General features: G+C 43.6%; 1 protein-coding gene across 2 annotated transcripts in view; it reads left to right on the top strand.

Annotated features, from left to right (window-relative positions):
* The first annotated feature begins 234 nt into the window (after window positions 1-234).
* GUCY1A1 (guanylate cyclase 1 soluble subunit alpha 1) overlaps window positions 235-11711 on the top strand; it is a 39771-nt gene continuing 28294 nt past the window's right edge. Inside the window, exon 1 of one of the 2 annotated variants that reach the window (XM_058657555.1) lies at window positions 235-381. The gene's annotated coding sequence lies outside the window, so the exon portion shown is untranslated. Of the gene's footprint in view, window positions 382-1122; window positions 1387-11711 lie in introns of those variants that run through there. The other variant, XM_058657554.1, reaches the window with a different exon arrangement.

The raw sequence follows: 11711 nt of genomic DNA, 5'->3' as shown, positions 1-11711 counted from the left end.
TAAGTGGACCAAAGGTTCCGGGAGCCCACTCTCTGCTTCTCCTTTCTCTTCCTGCGCCCCCTTCCCTCGTGTGTGTACGTGTGTGTGCGTGTGTGCGTGTGTGTGTGTGTGTTTCCACGCGGCAATTTCTGGGATGGCGATTGGGCAGCTGCGGAGACCAGGACTCCGTTCCCCATGCACTGGTGTGAATGTAGGGGGTGGGACTGGGCGCAGAGTCCCTTGCTACCATCAGGTTTCTGCGCAGTTTTCTTTCACTACCCCTGCACTAGACCCGAGACAAAAAAGCAAGGCGGCCAGGGCGCAGCGCCAGGCGCAGGACACCTGCGGGGGAGGTGCGGCAGAGAGCGCTGAGGAACCCTGGCCTCTCGTGACTTCATCATGGTGGGTTTGGCCCGCTACTTTCTTTCCTTTCTCTCTCTCTCTCTCTCTCTCTCTCTCTCTCTCTCTCTCTGCTTTTTCCTCTTCTTCAGCCTTTTCGGTGCAGAGAAGGGTGGAGGAGGGAGGAGGTGTGCCAAGAAGTCGGGAGCTGTGCGCCAAGGACCTGCCAGGGAGCCTTTGGGGTGCTCGGGGAGGGTGATGCTCAGAGACCCTGGTGGAAACAAAGGCAAGAACTGATTGCTCGCCCGCGGCCAGTCGGGATTCCGCCGCACGCACGTCGCGCCGGCTCAGCCTGTTGAGCAGGTAGACAGCCAGGAGCCAGACTCGGTGTCGCGGGGTCCCCGGCGGCGCTCCCCCGGAGGCCGACAGGTGCCACGGCCGCTCCCCTTTCCCGCCAGCGCGGCCCGCCCGCCTCCCGCCCAGCTCCCTTTTGCATTCGCAGTGAGGCTTCACGAGGCGTGCCCGGGAGCTGCTGCAGATCCTACAGCCCCGAGGTCTGAGCAGCCCCTGAGTAAGCTGTTGCGGCTCCGCAGAGCCGCCTCCCCTCTCCCTGTGTCCGCGGCCTGAGCTCGTCCTCTTCCTCCCCTTCCTGAGAAACCTTCCTTGCGCTCCCAGCTGCCCAACCCTGGGAAGCCCGGGCCGGTTCCCACGCAGGGGAGGAGGGAGACCGGGGCTGAAAGGACGCCCGGGGGGCTCGGCGCAGGGCCCGGGGGACACGCGGCGGCCGTGGGAGGAGCAGGGAAGGGGTGGGCGCTCGGCCGCGCCACGCGGACGGCCGCGCTCGCAGGGCTGGGCCGTGAGAACGCGCGGGGCGCGCCGGGGCCGCTGCTCTCCCACGGCCAGGGCACCGGGGCAGCGGACAACACCAATCCGGCTCAGCGCCCTGGCCTCGAGAGCAGCGGCTGAACGAGCCGGAGCTACAAAGAGACGGCTGGAACTGAGAGCCGGCGAGGGCTGGAGGCCGCGCCCAGGCTGGCAAGCAGCTTGGCCCTTTGGGCTACTGCGTGGGTAAGGATCGCCTTCCTGCAGAGCTAAGGGCTGGCTTGCAGAAAGCAGCCGGCAAAACTTGAGCGTGCGTGCGCGCCTGAGCCCGCTCAGCACCGTTTCCTGGTGTCCAGGGCGCTTTAGGGTGCAGGGAGTCATCCCCACTGCCCCCGCGCGGCTGCCGGTGTCTCGTGGGCTGTGCTGCGGTTGGGGCGACCCTTCTGTCGGGGGACCCTCTGGGCGAGTGGTCATGTGATTGCCTCTGTGGCTTCTGTGGGGTTTCCTTTGGCTATCTGGCTTTTACAGGGTTCTAACTTCATGCTGCGCTTGGTAAAACGTGCAGGCTGCGAAGTAGGGGATTTAGAAGACATTTAGGGGGACTAATTGAAGGCATCTTGGTTTCCAACAAGGAAAACCCTCCTAGGATTTAAATAGGACTTTTTTTTTGAACTTCCTAACAGTCCTGATTTAACATTTCAGTAGTGTTTTGTTGTTGTTGTTCTTTTGGTTTGTTTGTTTTTGTTTTGTTTTTAGGATTAGACCTCCCGTGGTGGCGATTTCATTAAAAGGTCCAGCTACTTTTTAAAACTGGTCTCTGGACAGAACATGGTCCCTTGGTTGGAGATGTACAAGTCATCTGTGGGCTTTTCCTAAATGGTTGTGTTTATTATTATTTTTTTGAACGTGATCATTTCAGGCTATTGGGATGACTTGGTGAAATCAATGATAGCAACGGTGTAACAAAAGGAATGTCTTAGAATTCCAAATCCCAGCTTGCTCTTGGTCCTTTCGGGGGAACTTGGCTGTGGGTCTGTGCGTGGCTGTTATTTAGCAGCTGCCTCTATGGGTCTGTTTCAAGGGGTTAGGCAGCCCCTAAAAGTGCATTCAGATCTGTGAGTTGCTGAGTTTTTAGAGACAAGAGCCCCAGAGTTTTCAGATACTCATAAAAGGACAGCAACCCAAGAGAAACACAAGAACCACACAGTTACAATGTGTAAGCCACACAGCTCGTTCTTAAAACGACAGGCAGACACAGACAAGCAGGACACATTCTAGAGGAGTGAGCCATTTCGACAGCAGGGAGGCATTTCAGAGAAAATACACGCATTTGTGTGGTTTTTCATTGTGTCAGGAAACAGGCCTGGGGGTTTAAAGGAGAAATTTGTGATGACTAGGCTTACACTTCGTATTTCTTCCTCTACCATAAGATCCCGTGGAAAATAAACATTTTAAATCTGAAATATTTTAAAAAATGAAATACCTTCCTCATTTAGATACTGATTCCTCAGGATCTAAAACATAAATAACCCCTAAAAGGCCCTCTTTCGGAAAGTTCAGATATAAAACAACACATTTTGGATGGTTTTTACCTTTTCAGAGAATAAGCAAATATAAAGTTACTTCACTTTCATCTAGCAACACTGCAAAAAATGAAATGTGAAAAACCTTCAAAGGTTGAGGACGTACGTGTCTTTGGGTTATCACGTGTCAAATCATCCTGTTTTAAGACATTTTGAAAGTTGATTTCATAGATGCTACAAGCTGAAGTGAAAACACTCAAGCTACATTGTATGTATTATGAATACATTAATGAAATATCTGTGGCTAAATGCTAAGAATTTTGTCACAGACATTTTGCACTCAAAAAGTTTTTAAAAAGTTAAATATTAAACTAACATCAGTTTCTTGATGTATCATTATATAATCTCAAATTTGCAAGAAACCATAAGATAAAAATTAAAGTGTTTATTAAATTTACTAATGAGTGAGAAGTGTTCTGCAGGTAGAGAAAATTGATATTTTTATAGGTGAATTCCCAACTTGTCTTTTTATAAAAATCATGCATGTCATGTTAGACTTAAGAATGGATCTCTACAAGTTAGGAGAAATGACAAGTTGAAACAGTATTTGGATAAATCAAAAGGAAAAGATGTATTACTGGTGCAGAGATATCTTAGAAGTGATGATTCAGAATGCCTTTCTGGATACCAGATTTACTGGAAAGTTTCTTAACTTTTGTTTTTGTTTGTTGATTGTTTGCTCGGATATCCAACTTTCACAGTACTGATTTTCATGAGGCTCAGTTAGAAATTCTTTCGTAGCCAATGCTAGTCAACATTCTTATTTCTTATTTTTCTGTCCACTTGTCTAAACAAGCATTTTTCTTTCCAAAGCATCAATCATCACAGTAGGCCATCTATATGCATTCTGCAAGTTTCAGGCCCTGGACGGTGGTTAGTCTTGGGTGTCTCCAATTTGAACAAATAGAAGACCTTCTGGCGAGCTGCAGTTTCCTTGTGGAAGCAGTTACCTTGCACATGAACTGGTTGACTGACTTGGGGTCACGATTATTTCTTGACTGTCCAACTCAAAGCTGCTTCATTTTGAAATGCTTTTCCTATTTCATGTTTAATGTACTTTCTGAGAAGTACAAGACCAGCAGCTTGCATCTTCCAAATAGCCTGGGGTTGGGGTGGGGGGTGCATGCAGAGTATGAACAGAATTATCCGTGAGGATGAAGGCCTCGAGGACCAGCTTCCCACTCAGCTAGGAGAGAATTTCTACTTTTTCAGACTTGAAAGGCTCCTGAAAAACAAAAATGTGACGGTCACTGCTTTAGCTCCTGACTCCTCTGACTTAACACACTTTCTGGTCATTAACAATCTGCTATTAAAACAAACCCTCTCTTTGATAATACGTAAACTAACACAAATGAACAAAGTCACATGCAAACTCTTCTCACAATAGTAAGAAATAGTACGAAGCCGTGGCAGTGAGAGTCACTCCCTGGGGAAAGGAGGGGATTATCCTTCTACACCCAACGTCTCCCCATCTGTTTCCCTATGTCACAGGACATTGAAAGTAACTATCTGAATGTCTGCATCTCCTACCAAGCTCCAGTCACCCTCCAGACTTTACTGTTAGTTTCATCATATCTGAATCCCTAGATAGTATCCAAAAGTTTGTGGGAAAATATAATTGAAGTATGAGCTTCTGCTGGTGTCAGCAATTTTGAAATTATGCATATTTTTTTCATAGCATGAATTTTCTGAACCCGTTTAACAACCTTCATATGCATAGATTTCAAAACAACTTTTTTTTTACAACAATGCACTTGCAGTTTAATTCCATCTCCCACATGCAGTATTATGCCTTGGTCACACAGAGGTCCCTCCGTGCCCTCTCCTGGGGTTTGCAATCTGTTGGGAACCGCATGCGTGCTGTTCTTTCTTTTTCTCCCTTCCCTTTTCCCCTTGTAAAGTTTTCCCCTTGTTGTTGCTCTATTAGCAGTGCTTCCCAGCTCACAGAAAAGTCCACCTTTCTTGAGTGTAAGACTACATGGGCCTTTCTTTCTTCACGTAGTCTCTCATCATTGGTCAGCACTTCAGTCAACATCTACACATCGGACCTGGATCATAACTTAAGCTACCTCCTTTTGGGAATCTGTTGATAGTCATCAATACGTGGGCCTTCTCATCGCTTTCCTTTCCCTTAACACCACCTAAAACTCCACACCCTGTCCATTTTGTTTCCTGGCTACCCTCTTTTTCTAATGTTTCCTTGCCTTTATCCTACGCACGGTATACGGAAATTCCAACTCCTCTTCAACGCCTGATTGCTTGCTACTGGTCCCATCGGCACCTGCCTCCAGATCTCAGCTTTGTCAATGTCGGCTACACCTTCGCTGTTTATTTGCATGGATGAAGTCATATGGTTGTGACTTTTGGTCAGCTGCAGAAGCATGCACTCCAGCTTCAGGGTAAGGAATGGCTAACAGTGCTACTGAATTCGTTTACCTTTTTCGTGGTTCATTCTAGAGCAGGTTCTTCATGGGACCTTTCTGGATGCTTACAGTATTGTAGTACAACCCTGTCAGCCTCCCTCTGTATCCTAAGCAGATGATCAGCTATTTTTTTTTTTCATTCACGGAGACTGTTAAGGTCAATTTTAGCACATTATTTGTCAGTACATATCTTAAGCGTAGCTCAACATTTCTTGATGTGACCAGTTCTCAGTGTAGGCATCCTTTTCATATCTTGAACTATATTATTGTTTTTATAATATTCACATCCCTATTCTTATCTTATAGGGGATTTATGCAGGGGATAAATGTAGTCCCTAGAGCTGGACATAGAGAATTGGCTTTATGTAATGGGACATAGAATATTGCATTGTCTCCCCAAGATACTCTGTAGTAAGTCCACCTGATATCTAATCTGCTTTAATCTTTCTGAATTGTGTTTGCATTTATACTTCAATGTTTGATGACATATGTTTCACCCATTCTTCCAGAGATACTTTGGTTATCCTAACTTTATGTTTGGCCACCTGATTGGAGATTTTTAAAAATACTTAAGGCAGTTAACGTGTTACATTAGGTTAGGGCATTGCTTCGGAAGGTCAATGTCTTTTTGGATTCAGGTTCCATTATATGCATATGACTTCATCCATGCAAATATACAGCGAAGGTGTAGCCAACATTGACAAAGCTGAGATCTGGAGGCAGGTGCCGATGGGACCAGTAGCAAGCAATCAGGCGTTGAAGAGGAGTTGTGTGCTGTGATAGGGCCAGCTTGGAGTGAGGAGGTTATGTTGATGGATATGAGTAAAAGTGATTTAATATAATCATATTATAAGAAGACTATAATTTCAGGTTGAGTCTTATTTGTATTAGGTAGTATGGAACCATCTTATGATTTTTGAGTTTTAGTTAGACCTTTTTAAATCAAATCAAATAGTTATAAGCCCGAAAACACATTTCTACGTTTAATTAGGAAGTTACTTGGCATCTTTTATCTGTGTCTTAGTCCAACTTGGACTTCCATAGCAAAGCTCTGAAGAGGAGCAGATTTATAGAGAACAGAATGATTTGCCATGATACTGAAGGCCAGGAAGCCCATGACAAAGAAAGGAGAAGGTTTGGTGCCTGAAGAAGACCTGCATCTTCAATGGTCATCTCTCCAGCTTCTCATGGGGCAGAAAGGACACGAATTTCTCCATAGTCTCCTTTGTAAAGGTACTAATCTACTCACGAGGGATCTACCCTCATGACACATTCATCCTTCAAGGACTCCTCATCCTGTCATGTTTCGGGTTAGCGCTCCACTTACCAGTTCTGAGAGGACGCCAATGCTTATTCAGCAACATGGGTTGCTTTGTTTACATGCCTGAGACTGAGACACCCTAGGACTTCTTTCCTGGAGGTGTTTTTATTCATAGTCTAATTTCATATACCCTGTGCCTTGCAGTGCTTAGCTGCCTTCTGTTCTCAATTGCCAATCCTTTGTAGCCTTAGATATACTCTATTCGACATGGTTACATGATATCTGGTTTTTGTTACACTAGCTCTCCTTTACCCATGATTTTGTTTTTCATGGTTTCCTTCCACATAGCAGGTATGTTTACAAATATAGAATAGAAAATTCCAGAAACAAATATTAAATACATGTTAAAAGTTTTTGTGAATGTATGTCATTCTACTCATCCTATTTTATGAGTAGTTATTGTTAATTTCTTACTGGACCTAATTTCTAAATTAAACTTTTTCATAGGTATATGTATGTTTTGGGGAAAAAACAAGTATGGGTTTGGTACAGAGTGTAGTTTCAAGTCTCTGTGGAATGTTTTGGTATTTGTCTGCCTGGATACAGGAACATGATCATATTAAGTTAATGAAAATAGGACAAGTGTTTTTAATACTCCGTTTACATAAGATTTTTAAGTGAATTTTTGAATGTGTTGATTTAAAAGATAGTGCTGTGTCTAAAGAATTGAGTGCCGTACATGCGGTAAAGAAGGAGATTTGAATATGTGCAATAACTGAGATGTCAAGAATTAAAGGTGATGTTTTTATACTACACGAACATTGCAAAGATGTTTTAACAAAAGATAGCCTTCCCGGTGAAAACTGGGCAAAGTCTGGTTTTCTTTTTATGTGCTGAAACATTTTGAGTTACCGATTGTAAATAACGTTCTTCCTTGCCCACCTCTACCCTAAATAACAATTTAATGTGCCGCAGCGTGTGCATCTGGCTCTTTTCTCTGGTGACTGGTTCAGAGTAATACTCATGCTCTAATTGTGTCATCTTATGCCAAAAATATTCAGCTGCTATAGTTGTCAACCAGGGTCTGTACTTTGGTCGGACCCCAAATTATCCCAACTGAAGTCACTACCTTTCCCTCTCTTCCTTTTTCTACTCTTTCTTTGAGGCTATGAATTAGTCGTGACTTCAGCTGGTTATCACCTGTAGCTTATCTGAGGGTTTGGTAGAGAAGGAAGGGGTCAGATACAGGGCATATTCCAAGGCCAATGTCACCAAACAGGTTGAGTCCCATTTATCCTGCTCTGAGGCCCAAGGCTTCTTGAAGATGATGCAGCCCTTTGGATTGTGTCTATAGAAGTCTGTGGGGTAATTGTCTTAAGCAGCATAACCTGGTTTGCCCAACGGCATGAGTCTCTTTTATTATCTTGCACCCTGCTTTCAGGCAAAAGAATGGGACTTGGATATGGACGTTTAGAGTCAAGCAAAAAAAGAAGCTGAAAGACTCAGCATTGGAGGCTGGTAGATAGGAGATAAAGACTCAGATAGGGTCTGTTGGGCTGCAGCATGGTGCTCAAACAGGAAGGGAAGCCAAAGTCCCTGAAGAGAGCTATTTCTTTACACTTTTGTTGTCATTTCATTCCTGGGCATGGTGTGGACAGTTTCCTTATCAGCAGGTAATGCAAGTTGAAGCAGGGTGAGAACAGCTTAGTAGTGTTATCTTACCCTGGGTTCTGTTTCGGTGTATAATGGAAATTAGTAGGTGCCTATTGTCACAGTCTGTTCAATGCTGCGATTCTTTTCATGAGCTCTCTCTGGTAAGGACTAAGATGGTAAATACGAGTATCAGCGATTTTCCCTACTTGCCACGTGTTTAAAAGGAGGGAAAAAACGAACTGGTGTATCTGCCACGCAGGGCTCAAGCAGGTAAACTGCAGGCCCCACATTATTGGCCAACACACAGCCCTGTGTCCTGATGCTGCTTGCACTTCACGACTGTGTCACATGCTTGGGTACCAACATGCCATTCAGGGTTAGCTTGCAGAATTTTGGTGAACACATCACCACTTGTCAAGACTTCACTTGATTTGACTCTGTCCTCTCTCCTAGTCTATATTCCTTCAAGGTCCAGGACTGGGCTGAGTTTGCATTCAATTCTTGAGGCCCTATCGTTCACAATGTAATACTAAGTGATTCATAAATATTTGGGGGTTATGTGAATGAATGGATGATGGAAGATTTTAGATAGAGTCATCCTAAAGAAAGTACTGAAAAAAAATACTGTTGTAGTAAGTGTAGTGGTGGTGGTTGGGAAGAACAAAATTAAAACTCCGATAAACTGCAATAATCTCAGGCAACCTGCCTTTATGGCCTCATTGTAACAAAGGTAGATCTCATCAGAATGATTGCATCACCGCGTCACCGCCTGCCATGTGGCCTCTGGAAAACTTTACTGAACTCCATGAACTCATGAGAGTGAAAAAGACACTATCAGGGTATTATTATGAAAATAGTGTCGGCCTTGCAGATCTTATGAAAAGACCTCAGGTCATTTGTAGGCGTCTGTGTACTACACTTGAAAATATACAGTTTTGGGTCAACTGTTTCTTGAACAAGGTCAACATAAAGATGCTGCAATAACATCAAGTCCAAGTAAGAATTGTTAACATTTATTAAGCATATATAGTGTTCCAAACATGAAGGCAACTTTATCTCTACCAAGAGATCCTGCTACCAGTGAAATTCCACGTATAAAAAAACCAAAATTCAGCGTTGTTTCAGACCCACTGTTACACTTCTGCTGCTTGTATTAGCAAAACCGCCAGCGTTCCAAGAAAAACCTGTTATCAGGTTCCTTCGTTCTAGTGAGTTGCCACATCCTGCCTGCTTAACTTTAAAGTATCTCCAGCAACCACCTTTTCCTGTGTCTTTCCCACAACTTCCTAATTTTCTCATATTCACGCCGTGTGTTCTGTCTCTGCGACATGCCCTTTAGACATCATCATGATGTCTAAGTTCAAGCTGTTTTCAAAAATCAGCTTAAATTCTACGTAGTCCAAGGCCTTCCAGCGCCCTCATTAGCTAATACTGCCTAGGAGGGATAGTTTAAAATGAGTGTTAATGCTTTATTTCTACCACTTACACTATGACTGATTAGGAAGAGTTGGTGCGGATGTGAGTAGAGAGTCCTCATCAACCTCCTAAGCAATTGAACACAATAGTCTCATCAATGCATTTTAATTGAGATCTATTTGAATTTAGAAACAGCTCATTTTAAAATCTGTTTTTGAGAAACAATCTATCTTCCTTGTGGTTATCCTTGCCCAGTATACACTTAATCCTGTTCATGACATTCACTAAATATCTAATCATACATGAAATTGTGCTAAATTATTCTTCTGAGGCATTGTTGAATAATATATGGGTTTTCGTTTATATAATTTCACAGTGAATTGGAATAGAAGGTTAAGGAGTTACACCAAAGAGTATTGATACCTCTTTCTGGAAAATTCAGGCTTTAGTTAAATTCACAAAATTATGTAAATCCTCAGATTTCACTCTGTCCAAAAGTTGAAAATATTGAAAATAATAATAATAATAAGGTAGAAAAGCAAAAGTTTAAAAATCAGCTTTAGTTTTGTGTTGCACACATATGCACATACTTGTATCTTTACACGTAAAGATCTAAGGACAATAAAAGATGGCCCAAAGTCTTGGGACCCGGCACCCACGTGGGAGACCCAGAAGAGATTCCTGGTTTTGGATCGGCTCAGTTCCAGCCGTCGTGACACCTTGGGGAGTAACTAGCAGATGGAAAATCATTCTCTCTGCTTCTCCTTCTCACTGTAAATCTGACTTCCAATAAAATAAAAATCAATCTTGAAAGTATGGACAACTAAAGCAGTTTTGTAGTGTGTGTTACTACTAGCAGGCTGTGTAGATAAAATGCAACTTCACTGTGTTTCGAATGATCAGATCACTGAGTGTTGGAACTTAGATTAAAAGAAGTGAGTGCTAAAATTTTCTGAAGGTGGGGCGGTGACTGGGAGTTCCCAACAGGAAGAGAGAGATTCTCTCTGTTTCAGCTGACTAGGTGATCAGGATATATGGACAAACCATGGGCTCATGGTCCAGCTTTCTACACATTCCTTTTCATTTCTATCCCTCAAGAACGTTGGGATTTGGGCCAGCTCACTAGAATCCCGCATTTCTGTTCTGTCATCTACAAGTGGAGGGAATTGCAATAAGTAATCAACAACATGCATACTAGTTCTAAAATTTTATTTATGGATGCCAGTCGTTTTCTGTGGACTTTCATGTAAGAGATAGTGAAGTAAGAACTGCTTGGAGTTGGCTGCCAACTGGAGAGGCATCTTTTAGCTTCGTTTATTTTGAATCAATTAGAGGGCAGACGGCATGAAAGGAACAGGTTGCGGCTTTTGACTTAATGGGAAAATCCTTAGAATTTCTCAACGTGTTCTTTTGCAAGTGTCCAAATATATTCCTGTAAAGTGCATGTTTCGAAGCCAGAAATTCTTTCTGTCATTGATTTCTTCTAAGCTAATCACAATGGAAAAAACGTACATGAACTTGTTTTGAAAATTGCTTAGTTTGGTACCAACATGAGCCTCAAGGATCAGGGTCCAGCCTTCCTGACAAACGATCATTATTATTATTATTATTATTTCTGTCTCAAGAATCAGAGGGCTATAGTGATGACTTGCTTGGAAAGATCTGTTACCACACATTGGTCCCAGGCAAACTGAAGGAAAACAGCTATATTTGCATGTTCAGGACACCACTCTCGCTTCTCCACTATCATCTTCATCACTGACCAATTTGTACACTCCTTAATACTTTGTTTTCTATAGTTTTTTTTTTTATTTTATTGGAAAGGCAGATATACAGAGAGGAGGAGAAACAGAGAGGAAGACCTTCCTTTCAATGGTTCAATCTCCAAGTGGCCGCAATGGCCGGAGCTGAGCCAATCCGAAGCCAGGAGCCCCTTCCTGGTCTCCCATGCAGGTGCAGGGTCCCAAGACCTTGGGCCATCCTCAACTGTTTTCACAGGCCACAGGCAGGGAGCTGGATGGGAAGCGGGGCTACCAGGATCAGAACTGGAGCCTATATGGGATCCCGGGGCGTGCAAGGCGAGGACTTTAGCTACTATGCTGTCCGCCGGGTCCATTCCTTGATACTTTGTTGTTAAACAGACTAAGGTTCTATTTCCAACAGTGCATAAAAATGCTAGGTTTATGTGATTCTCCTAGGTTGTAGCCATTCTTCCAGAGAACCTTGGGGGAAATT

This window comes from Ochotona princeps, chromosome 32 (assembly GCF_030435755.1).
Source record: "Ochotona princeps isolate mOchPri1 chromosome 32, mOchPri1.hap1, whole genome shotgun sequence".
NCBI lineage: Eukaryota > Metazoa > Chordata > Mammalia > Lagomorpha > Ochotonidae > Ochotona > Ochotona princeps.
Note: the sequence above shows the minus strand (reverse complement) of the source record. Positions and strands in the feature narration are given on the sequence as shown.